This window comes from Hemiscyllium ocellatum, unplaced genomic scaffold, assembly GCF_020745735.1.
Source record: "Hemiscyllium ocellatum isolate sHemOce1 unplaced genomic scaffold, sHemOce1.pat.X.cur. scaffold_2951_pat_ctg1, whole genome shotgun sequence".
Taxonomy (NCBI): Eukaryota; Metazoa; Chordata; class Chondrichthyes; order Orectolobiformes; family Hemiscylliidae; genus Hemiscyllium; species Hemiscyllium ocellatum.
This window is the reverse complement of record NW_026868259.1, coordinates 37,123-61,183: the sequence shown is the minus strand read 5'-3', so window position 1 is coordinate 61,183 and position 24,061 is coordinate 37,123. Positions and strand designations below refer to the sequence as shown.

Here is a 24,061-nt window from a genome sequence, read left to right as displayed (position 1 = left end):
TGAACATGCATTAGGTATGCCTTTTGTTTGTGTTCCGTGTTAAATGCTCTGTTTGCGATTCGTTCAATACATTACGAGTTAACAGGGGTTCTGAGGTAACTTGCAGCAGCAAAATCCTCAACTGAGGATCTGGAAAGTTTCACACGAAGCATGGTCAGTCGGAGCAAAAGTAAGGGAGTCGTTCGTTTCTGCAGTGTTTCACAATACTACCTTTCCCGTGAGCAGTCGAACAGTCTAAATGATTGTGCTACAGACTGCGACGGCAAGCTCCGCTGAAAAGTAATCCTTTAAAACAGGTGTAAGCAACGCAAGGTTATTGGGGTACACCGCGTGGAAACAGAGACTTCGGTGTATCTCATCCATGCTCACCACATCACCAAAATTAAACAAGTCCCGTTCCACAGCATTTCTCCTCAATCCCTCTAAACCCATCCTATCCAGAAACGCATCCGATTACCATTGCAATTTTCTGAGTGCAATAGCCTCCTCCACTCCCTCTGGTAGCTCATTCCATACACCCACAACCTTGTGAGTGGAAAATGTGCGTCGGGGTCCTTTGTCAATTTCAGACCACTCACCTTAAACCTATGCTCTCGAGTTTCCAACTCACCCTAGCTTGTGTAAAACACGTAAATACTCAGTTTACAACCCTTCCATAAAACCATGTCGCAGCCGTTATGCTGCCGGGAAAGTTGTCCCAGCTTATTCCACTTCACACTCCAGTCCAAACATTGACGACATCCTTGTCTATATTTTGTCACTAATTTCAGTCTATATTTTTTGACTTTTTCAAGATGTCAATTTCCCTGGATAACAACGAGCTATTGGAAAAAGAAAGGTGAAACGTAGAATGGCTTCAACTTTCAGTGCTGGATGCCACAGAGCCGCAACGCGCCGGCTGAAGCTCGTTTCTGTAGTGTAGTGGTCATCACGTTCGCCTCACACGCGAAAGGTCCCCAGTTCGAAACTGGGCAGAAACTGCTTTGTTCTTCAATTGCAGCCTTTTACACGGACAAGAACGGAGCTTTCTTGCTTGCCTCCCATCTGCATCTGCCTTCGAAAATGCTCGAACAAATCTGCTCTCTTTGTGAAATGTGATGCACTTCCATTTAATTAGTGAGCAAAGCATTGTAAAGGCTTGTTCTGATCAGAACCATTGTAAAACCTGGTTCTGATCATAAGTCATTCTGTTTGAGAGTGTAGTTACCGCGTTCTGATCCCTTCCACGAAAACTGTCCCCGCATTTGCATTCCTTGCGCAGGCGGACCGGTTCAAAGACAGGGAAGAAGCTGATGCGCTGGTGCTACTGATCAGCGCACCACTGATTCCTGAACTAGTCTGTCTGTCAAATGTAAACCAAAGTCGTCTCTGCAAGGCCTCATTTGGAAACTCTCTGTCGTTATTCAACGTGCGAGAATTGGCAGCAGAGGTGCTGAATCATGGTTTGGATCAGTTCGCACGTTAGTGACTCATTCAATCAGCAACAGCAATGAAAGAAATTGCACTCCCAGAGGAACCTCTGGACTTGTGGTTTCATAGCGTCGCTAGTATTAAGGTGAGCCCCGAGATCTAAGCCATGTTGGAACTGAAACGGAGGAATTGACAGAGAGGCTGCAGAATAACATCGCAACCTTTTGTTTTCTTTAAATCACTGACGAGCAGGAAACTGTAAACGGGCAGGGCGAGTGGGAAAGTGAGGCAGTTGCAGCTCTGGTGAAACTCCTTCTTTGTAAGTCACTCAGCACCAAGAGACGTGAAGGTGACTCATGCCTGAGAACTCTTCACATCGAGAACAAAAAGCAATCAAGTGCAGTTAGCACCTCTCCCGGAATTGGGGTGGGGTGAGATAATTACCTTTTGACTTCAGTTACTATGTTCAGAAACTGCCTTTTAAATTGAGGTGAACAGAAACTGCATTTCTAATAAGCACCATGGAATTTAGCAAGATTTATTGAGTCGCTTCTCGTCGCTTCCCACACAGGTTTCCAAGTCAGTCGGTATCGATGTGGCTCATGTCCAGGTGTGAATATCCCTGCAGCCAATTGCACGGTTAAGGTAAAAGGCAAGGAAAGTGGCATCTCGAACCAGCCCCGAGGTCATATCATCCTCACAAGGTGATCTGTCGTTCTCGGATTGTAATGCTACCTCCGGTTTTAGGGTGGAGAACATTCTTTGCAAAACAGACACAGTGACTGAAAATATAGTGCACGGTATGATGTGGAACACGGCCTGCTCAGCTTTGTGCATTTCCCTGTAGTTCGGTGTGTTTCGTGTTCCGTGTAAACGTGAAAGTTGTCCTGTTTCGAGCAATCGGTGAAATCATTCAGCAAAGCAAGAATCGAAATTGAAGTAATGTCAAGCAGCTCATGGTGATTTGACCAAATCATTACCGAACATATATTCTCACGCAGTCAAAGATACATTTCTGGCTGAAAAGAGTCTGAGAAGATAGACACAGCTTACCATTGATTTTTGTCTGGATTGATGGGCTTTCATTATCTGCTGCGAAATAGACATTGTAGCCGGGCACATACCAGCTGCTGTGCGAGTCGGACAGGGACCATGGAACCCTTTTCATGTGACTTTGCATGTGTGGTTATGCAGGAGCACAATTCGAAATGCAAGAAAATGGACGCTCAGGCTGTCTGGTAGTGTGGCCGAGCGGTCTAAGTCGGTGGATCCTGGTTCCTGGCCTGAAAGGGGCGTGGGTTCGAATCCCACCACTGCCATTTCAGCTGATCAGCTCGAATGCTGCTTCGATCCCCGCTGCATTGATGTTCTCGGAGAATTAACTGTGGACAGGTGCCGAGTGTTGTCAGGTCTCTCAGCTGCCATGATGTTATTCGCCTCCCCTGCAGAAAATCGCAAGCAGCGATTGGTTTATGTTCCAGGCAAGTTGAGGTTTTACTGGAACCGAATGGAGACTGTTATTTCATCGCTGTTGTGAAACAAAGTCCGGCGGTGAGTCGATTCATCGTTATTTGGCTTTCTGGCGAATGGAAAATCTTTCCAATGCATATGTTATTGAATTTCTCCCATTTCCTGCATTTCCGTCCTGAGACACCGGAAGGGAAAGGTAATCTAATCGAGACTGTGATTGGTGAAATGCACTTTTTTATGGCCCATACTTATTATATTCTTTCTTTCTCTCTTTTCAGCATTGTCTGGGAAGTGGTGGTGCACTAAGGCTGCAGTATGTTTGAAAGAGTAGTTTGGAATTGCCCTGTTGTTAGTTGTGAGATTACTTTATGCCTCATGCCCTCGGACTGTCTCACATTTAGCATTCATGCTTCGCTGTGTCTGAACATGCATTAGGTATGCCAGTTTGTTTGTGTTCCGTGTTAAATGCTTTCTGTTTGCGATTCGCTCAATACATTACGAGTTAACAGGGGTTCTGAGGTAACTTGCAGCAGCAAAAATCCTCAACTGAGGATCTGGAAAGTTTCACGAAGCATGGTCAGTCGGAGCAAAAGTAAGGAAGTCGTTCGTTTCTGCAGTGTTTCACAATACTACCTTTCCCGTGAGCAGTCGAACAGACTAAATGATTGTGCTACAGACTGCGACGGCAAGCTCCGCTGAAAAGTAATCCTTTAAAACCGGTGTAAGCAACGCAAGGTTATTGGGGTACACCGCGTGGAAACAGAGACTTCGGTGTATCTCATCCATGCTCACCACATCACCAAAATTAAACAAGTCCCGTTCCACAGCATTTCTCCTCAATCCCTCTAAACCCATCCTATCCAGAAACTCATCCGATTACCATTGCAATTTTCTGAGTGCAATAGCCTCCTCCACTCCCTCTGGTAGCTCATTCCATACACCCACAACCTTGTGAGTGGAAAATGTGCGTCGGGTCCTTTGTCAATTTCAGACCACTCACCTTAAACCTATGCTCTCGAGTTTCCAACTCACCCTAGCTTGTGTAAAACACGTAAATACTCAGTTTACAACCCTTCCATAAAACCATGTCGCAGCCGTTATGCTGCCGGGGAAAGTTGTCCCAGCTTATTCCACTTCACACTCCAGTCCAAACATTGACGACATCCTTGTCTATATTTTGTCACTAATTTCAGTCTATATTTTTTGACTTTTTCAAGATGTCAATTTCCCTGGATAACAACGAGCTATTGGAAAAAGAAAGGTGAAACGTAGAATGGCTTCAACTTTCAGTGCTGGATGCCACAGAGCCGCAACGCGCTCGGCTGAAGCTCGTTTCTGTAGTGTAGTGGTCATCACGTTCGCCTCACACGCGAAAGGTCCCCAGTTCGAACTGGGCAGAAACTGCTTTGTTCTTCAATTGCAGCCTTTTACACGGACAAGAACGGAGCTTTCTTGCTTGCTCTCCCATCTGCAAATCTGCCTTCGAAAATGCTCGAACAAATCTGCTCTCTTTGTGAAATGTGATGCACTTCCATTTAATTAGTGAGCAAAGCATTGTAAAGGCTTGTTCTGATCAGAACCATTGTAAAACCTGGTTCTGATCATAAGTCATTCTGTTTGAGAGTGTAGTTACCGCGTTCTGATCCCTTCCACGAAAAACTGTCCCGCATTTGCATTCCTTGCGCAGGCGGACCGGTTCAAAGACAGGGAAGAAGCTGATGCGCTGGTGCTACTGATCAGCGCACCACTGATTCCTGAACTAGTCTGTCTGTCAAATGTAAACCAAAGTCGTCTCTGCAAGGCCTCATTTGGAAACTCTCTGTCGTTATTCAACGTGCGAGAATTGGCAGCAGAGGTGCTGATCATGGTTTGGATCAGTTCGCACGTTAGTGACTCATTCAATCAGCAACAGCAATGAAAGAAATTGCACTCCCAGAGGAACCTCTGGACTTGTGGTTTCATAGCGTCGCTAGTATTAAGGTGAGCCCCGAGATCTAAGCCATGTTGGAACTGAAACGGAGGAATTGACAGAGAGGCTGCAGAATAACATCGCAACCTTTTGGTTTTCTTTAAATCACTGACGAGCAGGAAACTGTAAACGGGCAGGGCGAGTGGGAAAGTGAGGCAGTTGCAGCTCTGGTGAAACTCCTTCTTTGTAAGTCACTCAGCACCAAGAGACGTGAAGGTGACTCATGCCTGAGAACTCTTCACATCGAGAACAAAAAGCAATCAAGTGCAGTTAGCACCTCTCCCGGAATTGGGGTGGGGTGAGATAATTACCTTTTGACTTCAGTTACTATGTTCAGAAACTGCCTTTTAAATTGAGGTGAACAGAAACTGCATTTCTAATGAGCACCATGGAATTTAGCAAGATTTATTGAGTCGCTTCTCGTCGCTTCCCACACAGGTTTCCAAGTCAGTCGGTATCGATGTGGCTCATGTCCAGGTGTGAATATCCCTGCAGCCAATTGCACGGTTAAGGTAAAAGGCAAGGAAAGTGGCATCTCGAACCAGCCCCGAGGTCATATCATCCTCACAAGGTGATCTGTCGTTCTCGGATTGTAATGCTACCTCCGGTTTTAGGGTGGAGAACATTCTTTGCAAAACAGACACAGTGACTGAAAATATAGTGCACGGTATGATGTGGAACACGGCCTGCTCAGCTTTGTGCATTTTCCCTGTAGTCCGGTGTGTTTCGTGTTCCGTGTAAACGTGAACGTTGTCCTGTTTCGAGCAATCGGTGAAATCATTCAGCAAAGCAAGAATCGAAATTGAAGTAATGTCAAGCAGCTCATGTGATTTGACCAAATCATTACCGAACATATATTCTCACGCAGTCAAAGATACATTTCTGGCTGAAAAGAGTCTGAGAAGATAGACACAGCTTACCATTGATTTTGTCTGGATTGATGGGCTTTCATTATCTGCTGCGAAATAGACATTGTAGCCGGGCACATACCAGCTGCTGTGCGAGTCGGACAGGGACCATGGAACCCTTTTCATGTGACTTTGCATGTGTGGTTATGCAGGAGCACAATTCGAAATGCAAGAAAATGGACGCTCAGGCTGTCTGGTAGTGTGGCCGAGCGGTCTAAGTCGGTGGATCCTGGTTCTGGCCTGGAAAGGGGCGTGTGTTCGAATCCCACCACTGCCATTTCAGCTGACCTGCTCGAATGCTGCTTCGATCCCCGCTGCATTGATGTTCTTAGAGAATTAACTGTGGAAAGGTGCTGAGTATTGCCAGGTCTCTCAGCTGCCATGATGTTATTCGCCTCCCCTGCAGAAAATCGCAAGCAGCGATTGGTTTATGTTCCAGGCAAGTTGAGGTTTTACTGGAACCGAATGGAGACTGTTATTTCATCGCTGTTGTGAAACAAAGTCCGGCGGTGAGTCGATTCATCGTTATTTGGCTTTCTGGCGAATGGGAAAATCTTTCCAATGCATATGTTATTGAATTTCTCCCATTTCCTGCATTTCCGTCCTGGAGACACCGGAAGGGAAAGGTAATCTAATCGAGACTGTGATTGGTGAAATTCACTTTTTTATGGCCCATACTTATTATATTCTTTCTTTCTCTCTTTTCAGCATTGTCTGGGAAGTGGTGGTGCACTAAGGCTGCAGTATGTTTGAAAGAGTAGTTTGGAATTGCCCTGTTGTTAGTTGTGAGATTACTTTATGCCTCATGCCCTCGGACTGTCTCACATTTAGCATTCATGCTTCGCTGTGTCTGAACATGCATTAGGTATGCCAGTTTTGTTTGTGTTCCGTGTTAAATGCTTTCTGTTTGCGATTCGCTCAATACATTACGAGTTAACAGGGGTTCTGAGGTAACTTGCAGCAGCAAAAATCCTCAACTGAGGATCTGGGAAAGTTTCACGAAGCATGGTCAGTCGGAGCAAAAGTAAGGAAGTCGTTCGTTTCTGCAGTGTTTCACAATACTACCTTTCCCGTGAGCAGTCGAACAGACTAAATGATTGTGCTACAGACTGCGACGGCAAGCTCCGCTGAAAAGTAATCCTTTAAAACCGGTGTAAGCAACGCAAGGTTATTGGGGTACACCGCGTGGAAACAGAGACTTCGGTGTATCTCATCCATGCTCACCACATCACCAAAATTAAACAAGTCCCGTTCCACAGCATTTCTCCTCAATCCCTCTAAACCCATCCTATCCAGAAACTCATCCGATTACCATTGCAATTTTCTGAGTGCAATAGCCTCCTCCACTCCCTCTGGTAGCTCATTCCATACACCCACAACCTTGTGAGTGGAAAATGTGCGTCGGGTCCTTTGTCAATTTCAGACCACTCACCTTAAACCTATGCTCTCGAGTTTCCAACTCACCCTAGCTTGTGTAAAACACGTAAATACTCAGTTTACAACCCTTCCATAAAACCATGTCGCAGCCGTTATGCTGCCGGGAAAGTTGTCCCAGCTTATTCCACTTCACACTCCAGTCCAAACATTGACGACATCCTTGTCTATATTTTGTCACTAATTTCAGTCTATATTTTTTGACTTTTTCAAGATGTCAATTTCCCTGGATAACAACGAGCTATTGGAAAAAGAAAGGTGAAACGTAGAATGGCTTCAACTTTCAGTGCTGGATGCCACAGAGCCGCAACGCGCTCGGCTGAAGCTCGTTTCTGTAGTGTAGTGTCATCACGTTCGCCTCACACGCGAAAGGTCCCCAGTTCGAAACTGGGCAGAAACTGCTTTGTTCTTCAATTGCAGCCTTTTACACGGACAAGAACGGAGCTTTCTTGCTTGCTCTCCCCATCTGCGAAAATGCTCGAACAAATCTGCTCTCTTTGTGAAATGTGATGCACTTCCATTTAATTAGTGAGCAAAGCATTGTAAAGGCTTGTTCTGATCAGAACCATTGTAAAACCTGGTTCTGATCATAAGTCATTCTGTTTGAGAGTGTAGTTACCGCGTTCTGATCCCTTCCACGAAAAACTGTCCCGCATTTGCATTCCTTGCGCAGGCGGACCGGTTCAAAGACAGGGAAGAAGCTGATGCGCTGGTGCTACTGATCAGCGCACCACTGATTCCTGAACTAGTCTGTCTGTCAAATGTAAACCAAAGTCGTCTCTGCAAGGCCTCATTTGGAAACTCTCTGTCGTTATTCAACGTGCGAGAATTGGCAGCAGAGGTGCTGAATCATGGTTTGGATCAGTTCGCACGTTAGTGACTCATTCAATCAGCAACAGCAATGAAAGAAATTGCACTCCCAGAGGAACCTCTGGACTTGTGGTTTCATAGCGTCGCTAGTATTAAGGTGAGCCCCGAGATCTAAGCCATGTTGGAACTGAAACGGAGGAATTGACAGAGAGGCTGCAGAATAACATCGCAACCTTTTGGTTTTCTTTAAATCACTGACGAGCAGGAAACTGTAAACGGGCAGGGCGAGTGGGAAAGTGAGGCAGTTGCAGCTCTGGTGAAACTCCTTCTTTGTAAGTCACTCAGCACCAAGAGACGTGAAGGTGACTCATGCCTGAGAACTCTTCACATCGAGAACAAAAAGCAATCAAGTGCAGTTAGCACCTCTCCCGGAATTGGGGTGGGGTGAGATAATTACCTTTTGACTTCAGTTACTATGTTCAGAAACTGCCTTTTAAATTGAGGTGAACAGAAACTGCATTTCTAATGAGCACCATGGAATTTAGCAAGATTTATTGAGTCGCTTCTCGTCGCTTCCCACACAGGTTTCCAAGTCAGTCGGTATCGATGTGGCTCATGTCCAGGTGTGAATATCCCTGCAGCCAATTGCACGGTTAAGGTAAAAGGCAAGGAAAGTGGCATCTCGAACCAGCCCCGAGGTCATATCATCCTCACAAGGTGATCTGTCGTTCTCGGATTGTAATGCTACCTCCGGTTTTAGGGTGGAGAACATTCTTTGCAAAACAGACACAGTGACTGAAAATATAGTGCACGGTATGATGTGGAACACGGCCTGCTCAGCTTTGTGCATTTTCCCTGTAGTCCGGTGTGTTTCGTGTTCCGTGTAAACGTGAACGTTGTCCTGTTTCGAGCAATCGGTGAAATCATTCAGCAAAGCAAGAATCGAAATTGAAGTAATGTCAAGCAGCTCATGGTGATTTGACCAAATCATTACCGAACATATATTCTCACGCAGTCAAAGATACATTTCTGGCTGAAAAGAGTCTGAGAAGATAGACACAGCTTACCATTGATTTTTGTCTGGATTGATGGGCTTTCATTATCTGCTGCGAAATAGACATTGTAGCCGGGCACATACCAGCTGCTGTGCGAGTCGGACAGGGACCATGGAACCCTTTTCATGTGACTTTGCATGTGTGGTTATGCAGGAGCACAATTCGAAATGCAAGAAAATGGACGCTCAGGCTGTCTGGTAGTGTGGCCGAGCGGTCTAAGTCGGTGGATCCTGGTTCTGGCCTGGAAAGGGGCGTGTGTTCGAATCCCACCACTGCCATTTCAGCTGACCTGCTCGAATGCTGCTTCGATCCCCGCTGCATTGATGTTCTTAGAGAATTAACTGTGGAAAGGTGCTGAGTATTGCCAGGTCTCTCAGCTGCCATGATGTTATTCGCCTCCCCTGCAGAAAATCGCAAGCAGCGATTGGTTTATGTTCCAGGCAAGTTGAGGTTTTACTGGAACCGAATGGAGACTGTTATTTCATCGCTGTTGTGAAACAAAGTCCGGCGGTGAGTCGATTCATCGTTATTTGGCTTTCTGGCGAATGGGAAAATCTTTCCAATGCATATGCTATTGAATTTCTCCCATTTCCTGCATTTCCGTCCTGGAGACACCGGAAGGGAAAGGTAATCTAATCGAGACTGTGATTGGTGAAATTCACTTTTTTATGGCCCATACTTATTATATTCTTTCTTTCTCTCTTTTCAGCATTGTCTGGGAAGTGGTGGTGCACTAAGGCTGCAGTATGTTTGAAAGAGTAGTTTGGAATTGCCCTGTTGTTAGTTGTGAGATTACTTTATGCCTCATGCCCTCGGACTGTCTCACATTTAGCATTCATGCTTCGCTGTGTCTGAACATGCATTAGGTATGCCAGTTTTGTTTGTGTTCCGTGTTAAATGCTTTCTGTTTGCGATTCGGTCAATACATTACGAGTTAACAGGGGTTCTGAGGTAACTTGCAGCAGCAAAAATCCTCAACTGAGGATCTGGGAAAGTTTCACGAAGCATGGTCAGTCGGAGCAAAAGTAAGGAAGTCGTTCGTTTCTGCAGTGTTTCACAATACTACCTTTCCCGTGAGCAGTCGAACAGACTAAATGATTGTGCTACAGACTGCGACGACAAGCTCCGCTGAAAAGTAATCCTTTAAAACCGGTGTAAGCAACGCAAGGTTATTGGGGTACACCGCGTGGAAACAGAGACTTCGGTGTATCTCATCCATGCTCACCACATCACCAAAATTAAACAAGTCCCGTTCCACAGCATTTCTCCTCAATCCCTCTAAACCCATCCTATCCAGAAACTCATCCGATTACCATTGCAATTTTCTGAGTGCAATAGCCTCCTCCACTCCCTCTGGTAGCTCATTCCATACACCCACAACCTTGTGAGTGGAAAATGTGCGTCGGGGTCCTTTGTCAATTTCAGACCACTCACCTTAAACCTATGCTCTCGAGTTTCCAACTCACCCTAGCTTGTGTAAAACACGTAAATACTCAGTTTACAACCCTTCCATAAAACCATGTCGCAGCCGTTATGCTGCCGGGAAAGTTGTCCCAGCTTATTCCACTTCACACTCCAGTCCAAACATTGACGACATCCTTGTCTATATTTTGTCACTAATTTCAGTCTATATTTTTTGACTTTTTCAAGATGTCAATTTCCCTGGATAACAACGAGCTATTGGAAAAAGAAAGGTGAAACGTAGAATGGCTTCAACTTTCAGTGCTGGATGCCACAGAGCCGCAACGCGCTCGGCTGAAGCTCGTTTCTGTAGTGTAGTGGTCATCACGTTCGCCTCACACGCGAAAGGTCCCCAGTTCGAAACTGGGCAGAAACTGCTTTGTTCGTCAATTGCAGCCTTTTACACGGACAAGAACGGAGCTTTCTTGCTTGCTCTCCCATCTGCAAATCTGCCTTCGAAAATGCTCGAACAAATCTGCTCTCTTTGTGAAATGTGATGCACTTCCATTTAATTAGTGAGCAAAGCATTGTAAAGGCTTGTTCTGATCAGAACCATTGTAAAACCTGGTTCTGATCATAAGTCATTCTGTTTGAGAGTGTAGTTACCGCGTTCTGATCCCTTCCACGAAAAACTGTCCCGCATTTGCATTCCTTGCGCAGGCGGACCGGTTCAAAGACAGGGAAGAAGCTGATGCGCTGGTGCTACTGATCAGCGCACCACTGATTCCTGAACTAGTCTGTCTGTCAAATGTAAACCAAAGTCGTCTCTGCAAGGCCTCATTTGGAAACTCTCTGTCGTTATTCAACGTGCGAGAATTGGCAGCAGAGGTGCTGAATCATGGTTTGGATCAGTTCGCACGTTAGTGACTCATTCAATCAGCAACAGCAATGAAAGAAATTGCACTCCCAGAGGAACCTCTGGACTTGTGGTTTCATAGCGTCGCTAGTATTAAGGTGAGCCCCGAGATCTAAGCCATGTTGGAACTGAAACGGAGGAATTGACAGAGAGGCTGCAGAATAACATCGCAACCTTTTGGTTTTCTTTAAATCACTGACGAGCAGGAAACTGTAAACGGGCAGGGCGAGTGGGAAAGTGAGGCAGTTGCAGCTCTGGTGAAACTCCTTCTTTGTAAGTCACTCAGCACCAAGAGACGTGAAGGTGACTCATGCCTGAGAACTCTTCACATCGAGAACAAAAAGCAATCAAGTGCAGTTAGCACCTCTCCCGGAATTGGGGTGGGGTGAGATAATTACCTTTTGACTTCAGTTACTATGTTCAGAAACTGCCTTTTAAATTGAGGTGAACAGAAACTGCATTTCTAATGAGCACCATGGAATTTAGCAAGATTTATTGAGTCGCTTCTCGTCGCTTCCCACACAGGTTTCCAAGTCAGTCGGTATCGATGTGGCTCATGTCCAGGTGTGAATATCCCTGCAGCCAATTGCACGGTTAAGGTAAAAGGCAAGGAAAGTGGCATCTCGAACCAGCCCCGAGGTCATATCATCCTCACAAGGTGATCTGTCGTTCTCGGATTGTAATGCTACCTCCGGTTTTAGGGTGGAGAACATTCTTTGCAAAACAGACACAGTGACTGAAAATATAGTGCACGGTATGATGTGGAACACGGCCTGCTCAGCTTTGTGCATTTTCCTGTAGTCCGGTGTGTTTCGTGTTCCGTGTAAACGTGAACGTTGTCCTGTTTCGAGCAATCGGTGAAATCATTCAGCAAAGCAAGAATCGAAATTGAAGTAATGTCAAGCAGCTCATGGTGATTTGACCAAATCATTACCGAACATATATTCTCACGCAGTCAAAGATACATTTCTGGCTGAAAAGAGTCTGAGAAGATAGACACAGCTTACCATTGATTTTTGTCTGGATTGATGGGCTTTCATTATCTGCTGCGAAATAGACATTGTAGCCGGGCACATACCAGCTGCTGTGCGAGTCGGACAGGGACCATGGAACCCTTTTCATGTGACTTTGCATGTGTGGTTATGCAGGAGCACAATTCGAAATGCAAGAAAATGGACGCTCAGGCTGTCTGGTAGTGTGGCCGAGCGGTCTAAGTCGGTGGATCCAGGTTCCGGCCTGGAAAGGGGCGTGTGTTCGAATCCCACCACTGCCATTTCAGCTGATCTGCTCGAATGCTGCTTCGATCCCCGCTGCATTGATGTTCTTAGAGAATTAACTGTGGAAAGGTGCCGAGTATTGTCAGGTCTCTCAGCTGCCATGATGTTATTCGCCTCCCCTGCAGAAAATCGCAAGCAGCGATTGGTTTATGTTCCAGGCAAGTTGAGGTTTTACTGGAACCGAATGGAGACTGTTATTTCATCGCTGTTGTGAAACAAAGTCCGGCGGTGAGTCGATTCATCGTTATTTGGCTTTCTGGCGAATGGGAAAATCTTTCCAATGCATATGTTATTGAATTTCTCCCATTTCCTGCATTTCCGTCCTGGAGACACCGGAAGGGAAAGGTAATCTAATCGAGACTGTGATTGGTGAAATTCACTTTTTTATGGCCCATACTTATTATATTCTTTGTTTCTCTCTTTTCAGCATTGTCTGGGAAGTGGTGGTGCACTAAGGCTGTAGTATGTTTGAAAGAGTAGTTTGGAATTGCCCTGTTGTTAGTTGTGAGATTACTTTATGCCTCATGCCCTCGGACTGTCTCACATTTAGCATTCATGCTTCGCTGTGTCTGAACATGCATTAGGTATGCCAGTTTTGTTTGTGTTCCGTGTTAAATGCTTTCTGTTTGCGATTCGGTCAATACATTACGAGTTAACAGGGGTTCTGAGGTAACTTGCAGCAGCAAAAATCCTCAACTGAGGATCTGGGAAAGTTTCACGAAGCATGGTCAGTCGGAGCAAAAGTAAGGAAGTCGTTCGTTTCTGCAGTGTTTCACAATACTACCTTTCCCGTGAGCAGTCGAACAGACTAAATGATTGTGCTACAGACTGCGACGGCAAGCTCCGCTGAAAAGTAATCCTTTAAAACCGGTGTAAGCAACGCAAGGTTATTGGGGTACACCGCGTGGAAACAGAGACTTCGGTGTATCTCATCCATGCTCACCACATCACCAAAATTAAACAAGTCCCGTTCCACAGCATTTCTCCTCAATCCCTCTAAACCCATCCTATCCAGAAACTCATCCGATTACCATTGCAATTTTCTGAGTGCAATAGCCTCCTCCACTCCCTCTGGTAGCTCATTCCATACACCCACAACCTTGTGAGTGGAAAATGTGCGTCGGGGTCCTTTGTCAATTTCAGACCACTCACCTTAAACCTATGCTCTCGAGTTTCCAACTCACCCTAGCTTGTGTAAAACACGTAAATACTCAGTTTACAACCCTTCCATAAAACCATGTCGCAGCCGTTATGCTGCCGGGAAAGTTGTCCCAGCTTATTCCACTTCACACTCCAGTCCAAACATTGACGACATCCTTGTCTATATTTTGTCACTAATTTCAGTCTATATTTTTTGACTTTTTCAAGATGTCAATTTCCCTGGATAACAACGAGCTATTGGAAAAAGAAAGGTGAAACGTAGAATGGCTTCAACTTTCAGTGCTGGATGCCACAGAGCCGCAACGCGCTCGGCTGAAGCTCGTTTCTGTAGTGTAGTGGTCATCACGTTCGCCTCACACGCGAAAGGTCCCCAGTTCGAAACTGGGCAGAAACTGCTTTGTTCGTCAATTGCAGCCTTTTACACGGACAAGAACGGAGCTTTCTTGCTTGCTCTCCCATCTGCAAATCTGCCTTCGAAAATGCTCGAACAAATCTGCTCTCTTTGTGAAATGTGATGCACTTCCATTTAATTAGTGAGCAAAGCATTGTAAAGGCTTGTTCTGATCAGAACCATTGTAAAACCTGGTTCTGATCATAAGTCATTCTGTTTGAGAGTGTAGTTACCGCGTTCTGATCCCTTCCACGAAAAACTGTCCCGCATTTGCATTCCTTGCGCAGGCGGACCGGTTCAAAGACAGGGAAGAAGCTGATGCGCTGGTGCTACTGATCAGCGCACCACTGATTCCTGAACTAGTCTGTCTGTCAAATGTAAACCAAAGTCGTCTCTGCAAGGCCTCATTTGGAAACTCTCTGTCGTTATTCAACGTGCGAGAATTGGCAGCAGAGGTGCTGAATCATGGTTTGGATCAGTTCGCACGTTAGTGACTCATTCAATCAGCAACAGCAATGAAAGAAATTGCACTCCCAGAGGAACCTCTGGACTTGTGGTTTCATAGCGTCGCTAGTATTAAGGTGAGCCCCGAGATCTAAGCCATGTTGGAACTGAAACGGAGGAATTGACAGAGAGGCTGCAGAATAACATCGCAACCTTTTGGTTTTCTTTAAATCACTGACGAGCAGGAAACTGTAAACGGGCAGGGCGAGTGGGAAAGTGAGGCAGTTGCAGCTCTGGTGAAACTCCTTCTTTGTAAGTCACTCAGCACCAAGAGACGTGAAGGTGACTCATGCCTGAGAACTCTTCACATCGAGAACAAAAAGCAATCAAGTGCAGTTAGCACCTCTCCCGGAATTGGGGTGGGGTGAGATAATTACCTTTTGACTTCAGTTACTATGTTCAGAAACTGCCTTTTAAATTGAGGTGAACAGAAACTGCATTTCTAATGAGCACCATGGAATTTAGCAAGATTTATTGAGTCGCTTCTCGTCGCTTCCCACACAGGTTTCCAAGTCAGTCGGTATCGATGTGGCTCATGTCCAGGTGTGAATATCCCTGCAGCCAATTGCACGGTTAAGGTAAAAGGCAAGGAAAGTGGCATCTCGAACCAGCCCCGAGGTCATATCATCCTCACAAGGTGATCTGTCGTTCTCGGATTGTAATGCTACCTCCGGTTTTAGGGTGGAGAACATTCTTTGCAAAACAGACACAGTGACTGAAAATATAGTGCACGGTATGATGTGGAACACGGCCTGCTCAGCTTTGTGCATTTTCCCTGTAGTCCGGTGTGTTTCGTGTTCCGTGTAAACGTGAACGTTGTCCTGTTTCGAGCAATCGGTGAAATCATTCAGCAAAGCAAGAATCGAAATTGAAGTAATGTCAAGCAGCTCATGGTGATTTGACCAAATCATTACCGAACATATATTCTCACGCAGTCAAAGATACATTTCTGGCTGAAAAGAGTCTGAGAAGATAGACACAGCTTACCATTGATTTTTGTCTGGATTGATGGGCTTTCATTATCTGCTGCGAAATAGACATTGTAGCCGGGCACATACCAGCTGCTGTGCGAGTCGGACAGGGACCATGGAACCCTTTTCATGTGACTTTGCATGTGTGGTTATGCAGGAGCACAATTCGAAATGCAAGAAAATGGACGCTCAGGCTGTCTGGTAGTGTGGCCGAGCGGTCTAAGGCGCTGGATCCAGGTTCAGTCCTGAAAGGGGCGTGGGTTCGAATCCCACCACTGCCATTTCAGCTGACCTGCTCGAATGCTGCTTCGATCCCCGCTGCATTGATGTTCTTAGAGAATTAACTGTGGAAAGGTGCTGAGTATTGCCAGGTCTCTCAGCTGCCATGATGTTATTCGCCTCCCCTGCAGAAAATCGCAAGCAGCGATTGGTTTATGTTCCAGGCAAGTTGAGGTTTTACTGGAACCGAATGGAGACTGTTATTTCATCGCTGTTGTGAAACAAAGTCCGGCGGTGAGTCGATTCATCGTTATTTGGCTTTCTGGCGAATGGGAAAATCTTTCCAATGCATATGCTATTGAATTTCTCCCATTTCCTGCATTTCCGTCCTGGAGACACCGGAAGGGAAAGGTAATCTAATCGAGACTGTGATTGGTGAAATTCACTTTTTTATGGCCCATACTTATTATATTCTTTCTTTCTCTCTTTTCAGCATTGTCTGGGAAGTGGTGGTGCACTAAGGCTGCAGTATGTTTGAAAGAGTAGTTTGGAATTGCCCTGTTGTTAGTTGTGAGATTACTTTATGCCTCATGCCCTCGGACTGTCTCACATTTAGCATTCATGCTTCGCTGTGTCTGAACATGCATTAGGTATGCCAGTTTTGTTTGTGTTCCGTGTTAAATGCTTTCTGTTTGCGATTCGCTCAATACATTACGAGTTAACAGGGGTTCTGAGGTAACTTGCAGCAGCAAAAATCCTCAACTGAGGATCTGGGAAAGTTTCACGAAGCATGGTCAGTCGGAGCAAAAGTAAGGGAGTCGTTCGTTTCTGCAGTGTTTCACAATACTACCTTTCCCGTGAGCAGTCGAACAGACTAAATGATTGTGCTACAGACTGCGACGGCAAGCTCCGCTGAAAAGTAATCCTTTAAAACCGGTGTAAGCAACGCAAGGTTATTGGGGTACACCGCGTGGAAACAGAGACTTCGGTGTATCTCATCCATGCTCACCACATCACCAAAATTAAACAAGTCCCGTTCCACAGCATTTCTCCTCAATCCCTCTAAACCCATCCTATCCAGAAACTCATCCGATTACCATTGCAATTTTCTGAGTGCAATAGCCTCCTCCACTCCCTCTGGTAGCTCATTCCATACACCCACAACCTTGTGAGTGGAAAATGTGCGTCGGGGTCCTTTGTCAATTTCAGACCACTCACCTTAAACCTATGCTCTCGAGTTTCCAACTCACCCTAGCTTGTGTAAAACACGTAAATACTCAGTTTACAACCCTTCCATAAAACCATGTCGCAGCCGTTATGCTGCCGGGAAAGTTGTCCCAGCTTATTCCACTTCACACTCCAGTCCAAACATTGACGACATCCTTGTCTATATTTTGTCACTAATTTCAGTCTATATTTTTTGACTTTTTCAAGATGTCAATTTCCCTGGATAACAACGAGCTATTGGAAAAAGAAAGGTGAAACGTAGAATGGCTTCAACTTTCAGTGCTGGATGCCACAGAGCCGCAACGCGCTCGGCTGAAGCTCGTTTCTGTAGTGTAGTGGTCATCACGTTCGCCTCACACGCGAAAGGTCCCCAGTTCGAAACTGGGCAGAAACTGCTTTGTTCGTCAATTGCAGCCTTTTACACGGACAAGAACGGAGCTTTCTTGCTTGCTCTCCCATCTGCAAATCTGCCTTCGAAAATGCTCGAACAAATCTGCTCTCTTTGTGAAATGTGATGCACTTCCATTTAATTAGTGAGCAAAGCATTGTAAAGGCTTGTTCTGATCAGAACCATTGTAAAACCTGGTTCTGATCATAAGTCATTCTGTTTGAGAGTGTAGTTACCGCGTTCTGATCCCTTCCACGAAAAACTGTCCCGCATTTGCATTCCTTGCGCAGGCGGACCGGTTCAAAGACAGGGAAGAAGCTGATGCGCTGGTGCTACTGATCAGCGCACCACTGATTCCTGAACTAGTCTGTCTGTCAAATGTAAACCAAAGTCGTCTCTGCAAGGCCTCATTTGGAAACTCTCTGTCGTTATTCAACGTGCGAGAATTGGCAGCAGAGGTGCTGAATCATGGTTTGGATCAGTTCGCACGTTAGTGACTCATTCAATCAGCAACAGCAATGAAAGAAATTGCACTCCCAGAGGAACCTCTGGACTTGTGGTTTCATAGCGTCGCTAGTATTAAGGTGAGCCCCGAGATCTAAGCCATGTTGGAACTGAAACGGAGGAATTGACAGAGAGGCTGCAGAATAACATCGCAACCTTTTGGTTTTCTTTAAATCACTGACGAGCAGGGAAACTGTAAACGGGCAGGGCGAGTGGGAAAGTGAGGCAGTTGCAGCTCTGGTGAAACTCCTTCTTTGTAAGTCACTCAGCACCAAGAGACGTGAAGGTGACTCATGCCTGAGAACTCTTCACATCGAGAACAAAAAGCAATCAAGTGCAGTTAGCACCTCTCCCGGAATTGGGGTGGAGTGAGATAATTACCTTTTGACTTCAGTTACTATGTTCAGAAACTGCCTTTTAAATTGAGGTGAACAGAAACTGCATTTCTAATGAGCACCATGGAATTTAGCAAGATTTATTGAGTCGCTTCTCGTCGCTTCCCACACAGGTTTCCAAGTCAGTCGGTATCGATGTGGCTCATGTCCAGGTGTGAATATCCCTGCAGCCAATTGCACGGTTAAGGTAAAAGGCAAGGAAAGTGGCATCTCGAACCAGCCCCGAGGTCATATCATCCTCACAAGGTGATCTGTCGTTCTCGGATTGTAATGCTACCTCCGGTTTTAGGGTGGAGAACATTCTTTGCAAAACAGACACAGTGACTGAAAATATAGTGCACGGTATGATGTGGAACACGGCCTGCTCAGCTTTGTGCATTTTCCCTGTAGTCCGGTGTGTTTCGTGTTCCGTGTAAACGTGAAAGTTGTCCTGTTTCGAGCAATCGGTGAAATCATTCAGCAAAGCAAGAATCGAAATTGAAGTAATGTCAAGCAGCTCATGGTGATTTGACCAAATCATTACCGAACATATATTCTCACGCAGTCAAAGATACATTTCTGGCTGAAAAGAGTCTGAGAAGATAGACACAGCTTACCATTGATTTTTGTCTGGATTGATGGGCTTTCATTATCTGCTGCGAAATAGACATTGTAGCCGGGCACATACCAGCTGCTGTGCGAGTCGGACAGGGACCATGGAACACTTTTCATGTGACTTTGCATGTGTGGTTATGCAGGAGCACAATTCGAAATGCAAGAAAATGGACGCTCAGGCTGTCTGGTAGTGTGGCCGAGCGGTCTAAGTCGGTGGATCCAGGTTCCGGCCTGGAAAGGGGCGTGTGTTCGAATCCCGCCACTGCCATTTCAGCTGACCTGCTCGAATGCTGCTTCGATCCCCGCTGCATTGATGTTCTTAGAGAATTAACTGTGGAAAGGTGCTGAGTATTGCCAGGTCTCTCAGCTGCCATGATGTTATTCGCCTCCCCTGCAGAAAATCGCAAGCAGCGATTGGTTTATGTTCCAGGCAAGTTGAGGTTTTACTGGAACCGAATGGAGACTGTTATTTCATCGCTGTTGTGAAACAAAGTCCGGCGGTGAGTCGATTCATCGTTATTTGGCTTTCTGGCGAATGGGAAAATCTTTCCAATGCATATGCTATTGAATTTCTCCCATTTCCTGCATTTCCGTCCTGGAGACACCGGAAGGGAAAGGTAATCTAATCGAGACTGTGATTGGTGAAATTCACTTTTTTATGGCCCATACTTATTATATTCTTTCTTTCTCTCTTTTCAGCATTGTCTGGGAAGTGGTGGTGCACTAAGGCTGCAGTATGTTTGAAAGAGTAGTTTGGAATTGCCCTGTTGTTAGTTGTGAGATTACTTTATGCCTCATGCCCTCGGACTGTCTCACATTTAGCATTCATGCTTCGCTGTGTCTGAACATGCATTAGGTATGCCAGTTTTGTTTGTGTTCCGTGTTAAATGCTTTCTGTTTGCGATTCGCTCAATACATTACGAGTTAACAGGGGTTCTGAGGTAACTTGCAGCAGCAAAAATCCTCAACTGAGGATCTGGGAAAGTTTCACGAAGCATGGTCAGTCGGAGCAAAAGTAAGGGAGTCGTTCGTTTCTGCAGTGTTTCACAATACTACCTTTCCCGTGAGCAGTCGAACAGACTAAATGATTGTGCTACAGACTGCGACGGCAAGCTCCGCTGAAAAGTAATCCTTTAAAACCGGTGTAAGCAACGCAAGGTTATTGGGGTACACCGCGTGGAAACAGAGACTTCGGTGTATCTCATCCATGCTCACCACATCACCAAAATTAAACAAGTCCCGTTCCACAGCATTTCTCCTCAATCCCTCTAAACCCATCCTATCCAGAAACTCATCCGATTACCATTGCAATTTTCTGAGTGCAATAGCCTCCTCCACTCCCTCTGGTAGCTCATTCCATACACCCACAACCTTGTGAGTGGAAAATGTGCGTCGGGGTCCTTTGTCAATTTCAGACCACTCACCTTAAACCTATGCTCTCGAGTTTCCAACTCATCCTAGCTTGTGTAAAACACGTAAATACTCAGTTTACAACCCTTCCATAAAACCATGTCGCAGCCGTTATGCTGCCGGGAAAGTTGTCCCAGCTTATTCCACTTCACACTCCAGTCCAAACATTGACGACATCCTTGTCTATATTTTGTCACTAATTTCAGTCTATATTTTTTGACTTTTTCAAGATGTCAATTTCCCTGGATAACAACGAGCTATTGGAAAAAGAAAGGTGAAACGTAGAATGGCTTCAACTTTCAGTGCTGGATGCCACAGAGCCGCAACGCGCTCGGCTGAAGCTCGTTTCTGTAGTGTAGTGGTCATCACGTTCGCTTCACACGCGAAAGGTCCCCCGTTCGAAACAGGGCAGAAACTGGTTATGCAGGAGCACAATTCGAAATGCAAGAAAATGGATGCTCAGGCTGTCTGGTAGTGTGGCCGAGCGGTCTAAGGAGCTGGATTCAGCTTCCAGCCCTGAAAGGGGCGTGGGTTCGGATGCCATTTCAGCTGATCAACTCCACCACCGCAGCACTGTTAGAATGCTGCATTGATGTTACCGAGAGATTAACTGTAGAAATGTGCTGCGCATTGTGAGGTCTTTCTGTTGTCACGATATTGTTCGCCTCCCCTGCAGAAAATCGTAAATAGTTCGGCGATTGGTTAACGTTCCAGGCAAGTTGAGGTTTTACTGGAACCGAATGGAGACTGTTATTTCATCGCTGTTGTGAAACAAAGTCCGGCGGTGAGTCGATTCATCGTTATTTGGCTTTCTGGCAAATGGGAAAATCTTTCCAATGCATATGTTATTGAATTTCAGTCTATATTTTTTAACTTTTTCAAAATGTCAATTTCCCTGGATAACAACGAGCTATTGGTAAAAGAAAGGTGAAACGTAGAATGGCTTCAACTTTCAGTGCTGAATGCCACAGGACCACAGCGCGCCTGGCTGATAATCGTTTCTGTAGTGTCGTGGTCATCACATTCGCCTAACACGCGAAAGGTCCCCAGTACGAAACCGGGCAGAAGCTGCTTTGTTCTTCATTTGTAGCCTTTTACACGGACAAGAACGGAGCTTTCTTGCTTGCTCTCCCATCTGCAAACCTGCCTTCGAAAATGCTCGAACACCGTGGGCGGCACGGTGGCACAGTGGTTAGCACTGCTGCCTCACAGCGCCTGAAGACCCGGGTTCAATTCCCGATCAGGCGACTGACTGTGTGGAGTTTGACGTTCTCCCCGTGTCTGCGTGGGTTTCCTCCGGGTGCTCCGGTTTCCTCCCACAGTCCAAAGATGTGCGGGTCAGGTGCATTGGCCATGCTAAATTGCCCGTAGTGTTAGGTAAGGGGTAATGTAATGGGTGGGTTTCGCTTCGGCGGGTCGGTGTGGACTTGTTAAGGGCCTGTTTCCACACTGTAAGTCTAATCTAATCTAAAAATCTGCTCTCTTTGTGAAATGTGATGCAATTCCATTAAATTAGTTTGCAAAGCATTGTAAAGTTTTTCTCCAAACTTGGTCTGATTATATGACATTCTGCTTCAGAGTGTAGTTACCGCGTTCTGAATCTTCCACCACAAGCAGTACCGCGTTTGCATTCCTTGTGCAGGCATTCAAAGACAGGGAAGAAGCTGACGCGCTGGTGTCACAGTACACCACAGATTCCTGAACTAGTCTGTCTGTCAAATGTACCCCAAAGTCGGATCTGAAAGACCTCATTTGGAAGCTGTCTGTCGTTATTCACCGTGCGAGAATTGGCAGCAGAGGTGCTGAATCATGGCTTGGATCAGTTCGCTCGTTAGTGACTCATTCAATCAGCAACAGCAATGAAAGAAATTGCATGGGATCACAGCGTCACTTGCTGGGGCAGCATTTGTCATCCATTCTGACTGCCCAGGAGATGGTTCAGAGTCAACTACATTATTCAGAGTCTGGATTCACATGTCGGCTGGACCAGGCCAGAATTAACCGTTTCACAGGCCCAATGACATGAGGAGTTGATTTCTGGTCTAATATCCGATTTTGGAAATAATAATGAAAAATGTTTGCAGTTGAATTAGAAGTGTAAGACCAAAATGGGTTTTATGAGGAAGTGAGGACTGCAGATGCTGGAGATAAGAGCTGAAAAATTTGTTGCTGGAAAAATGCAGCAGTTCAGGCAGCATCCAAGGAGTAGGAGAATCGATGTTTCAGGCATGAGCCCTTCTTCAGGGCTATGCTTTTCTAGCACCACACCTTTTGACTCTGATCTCCAGCATCTGCAGTCCTGAAGAAGGGTTCATGCCCGAAATGTCGATTCTCCTGCTCCATGGATGGTGCCTGACCTGCTGCGCTTTTCCAGCAACACATTTTTCAAAATGGGTTTTATTCTCACTGAGGAAGTGAGGACTGCAGATGCTGGAGATAAGGGCTGAAAAATTTGTTGCTGGAAAAATGCAGCAGTTCAGGCAGCATCCAAGGTCCTCCTTTTTCTCTCAGTTATTATTGACAATCTCATTCCCCTCGCACCAGAACCTGTTCCAAAGAGTGTTACAGAACAGGCAGAATGGTCAGCTGCAGCTGGTCACCTGACCGGTCACTGGAGCCGAAAGGTTCACTCTCCACAGATGCTGCCAGATCTGTTGAATTTTTCCAGCAATGTCTGTTTTTGTTTCTGGTTTGCAGATGGTTCATTGTTCAATATTCATCTTGTCTTTTTCAGAGGAGTTTATTGATGAATTTGGAGAGTTTTGAAAATTGCAAGTTAGGCCACAAATCAGCCATGATCTATTGAATGGCAGAGCAGGTTTGAAGGGCTGAATGGTCTCCTCATGTTCCAATGAAAGTTGTCCATCTGCGGCTTTTGGTAACATTTCCCCTCACTGTTCACTTCACATCCATGTCTAACTCACCATTACTGACTGAACAAACCTCCTGTGTTTGAACTAAACCTGCTGAAGATCAGTGGCTCCCTGTCTTGCCACCCGGTATTAACTCTCATCATGGAATGCTGTCTTGTATTACTGCGGGAATGTCCACAAAGGACTCAGCCTGGAGTCTGTATCCTCTGGGATCCACAAACCCCATTTATTTCCTCCCTCTCTCATTCTGGTTATTGAACTCTCTGTTTCAATCTATTCTCCTGTCATGCTCTTCAACATGTCTATGTGGGTGGACTACAGACAGCTGGGATTTAATGAAAGGAAGTGGGGATTAGGCAGAAACTCGAGGAGAGGCGACAGCAAAGACAGTTCTCATTGTAACGGCAGTGTTTCTCTGTGACCCAATGAGTGGTGAGGCGCCTGAGATTGTGGGGGAGGCAGATTCAATCAGGGATTTGGGAAAGCACTCAGACACTGACCTACCCATCTGATTGTTAACTCAGACAGAAAGACAAAAGACATTTAGATAGCAACTTTGACCTGGGGTAATGAAACATGTTTCAGACCCAACGATTCCAAACTCAAATCTCTGATCCCACAAAAACAAAGCTTCCTCCTTATGTCAGGTTGTCCTCAGCCTCCTCTTTTCGTGAGAAAAAAACATTTTGAATTGTTCAGCCTTTCCTGGTGATTAAAAACTCTATTTTCCTGTAAGATTTGTGACGAATCCTTTATTATTGTTCTGTTCCTTGT

General features: G+C 45.6%; 7 non-coding genes across 7 annotated transcripts; all 7 read left to right on the top strand.

Annotated features, from left to right (window-relative positions):
• Nucleotides 1-907: 907 nt before the first annotated feature.
• On the top strand, nt 908-980 carry trnav-cac (transfer RNA valine (anticodon CAC)). Its single transcript has one exon. It is a non-coding gene; the product is annotated as a tRNA-Val (tRNA).
• A 3,231-nt stretch (nt 981-4,211) lies between these two features.
• trnav-cac (transfer RNA valine (anticodon CAC)) lies at nt 4,212-4,283 on the top strand. Its single transcript has one exon. It is a non-coding gene; the product is annotated as a tRNA-Val (tRNA).
• A 3,236-nt stretch (nt 4,284-7,519) lies between these two features.
• Nucleotides 7,520-7,591, top strand: trnav-cac (transfer RNA valine (anticodon CAC)). The gene has a single exon. It is a non-coding gene; the product is annotated as a tRNA-Val (tRNA).
• A 3,229-nt stretch (nt 7,592-10,820) lies between these two features.
• On the top strand, nt 10,821-10,893 carry trnav-cac (transfer RNA valine (anticodon CAC)). Its single transcript has one exon. It is a non-coding gene; the product is annotated as a tRNA-Val (tRNA).
• Nucleotides 10,894-14,132: 3,239 nt separating this feature from the next.
• On the top strand, nt 14,133-14,205 carry trnav-cac (transfer RNA valine (anticodon CAC)). Its single transcript has one exon. It is a non-coding gene; the product is annotated as a tRNA-Val (tRNA).
• A 3,239-nt stretch (nt 14,206-17,444) lies between these two features.
• On the top strand, nt 17,445-17,517 carry trnav-cac (transfer RNA valine (anticodon CAC)). The gene has a single exon. It is a non-coding gene; the product is annotated as a tRNA-Val (tRNA).
• A 3,241-nt stretch (nt 17,518-20,758) lies between these two features.
• On the top strand, nt 20,759-20,831 carry trnav-cac (transfer RNA valine (anticodon CAC)). Its single transcript has one exon. It is a non-coding gene; the product is annotated as a tRNA-Val (tRNA).
• The last annotated feature ends 3,230 nt before the right edge of the window (nt 20,832-24,061 follow it).